General features: G+C 34.2%; 1 protein-coding gene across 1 annotated transcript in view; it reads left to right on the top strand.

Moving 5' to 3' along the window:
- The window catches only part of Rgsl1 (regulator of G protein signaling like 1), a 72,085-nt gene that overhangs the window by 45,040 nt on the left and 26,323 nt on the right, over positions 1 to 722 (top strand). The gene's annotated exons all lie outside the window — the stretch shown is intronic.

Raw genomic sequence — 722 nt, 5'->3', positions numbered from 1 at the left:
AAAAGCTATTTTTAAAAATAATTTTAAATGTTTCATGTGGCACAGTATGGATGGTGTCACTGAAGAAGTCTATGAAATATTTAAAGCAAAAATAATAACAATATTACATGAGCTCTTTGAGGAAACAGAAAAAATTCTTGACTACTTATTCTGTAAGGCAAATATTATCTTAATTCCCAAACCAAAGATGCCATAAGAAAACCACAGGCTAATACTCCCTCTTTAACCTAGACGTACAGATGATCAATGGTTGAAAAAGAAATCAGCAAGGGAAATTAAGAAATACCGATTAATCAGAGCTAATGGAAACCATTATTCCACCAAAGCTGTCCCCATGTTGGCAAATCCTTTGCTCTTTGATCTTTGATTTTTTTTTTTTTTTTTTTTTTTTTTTTGGTCTTTTTGAGTGAGACAAGGTCTCCCTGTAGTCCCAACTGGCCTGGAGCTCACTGTGTGGACCAGGCTGGCCTCGAGCTCACAGAGATCTGCCTGGCTCTGCCTCCCAAGTGCTGGGACTAAAGGCATCTGCTACCACACAGTTTTGGTCTTTGATTTCTCATCCCTACTTTTCCACCCTTAAACTTCATTGTATATATATTTTTATATAACCTGCTTCAAGTTATTTCTGGGGAAAAGTGTATTAAAAGTTGCCTCTCTTTGAAATAATAAAAATATTCTTTAAAAAAAAAAAGAATTCAAAAAAAAAAAAAAGGTTTTTAAAG

This window comes from Nannospalax galili, unplaced genomic scaffold (genome assembly GCF_000622305.1).
Source record: "Nannospalax galili isolate Female #2095 unplaced genomic scaffold, S.galili_v1.0 scaffold1899, whole genome shotgun sequence".
In the NCBI taxonomy this organism is placed as follows: domain Eukaryota; kingdom Metazoa; phylum Chordata; class Mammalia; order Rodentia; family Spalacidae; genus Nannospalax; species Nannospalax galili.
Note: the sequence above shows the minus strand (reverse complement) of the source record. Positions and strands in the feature narration are given on the sequence as shown.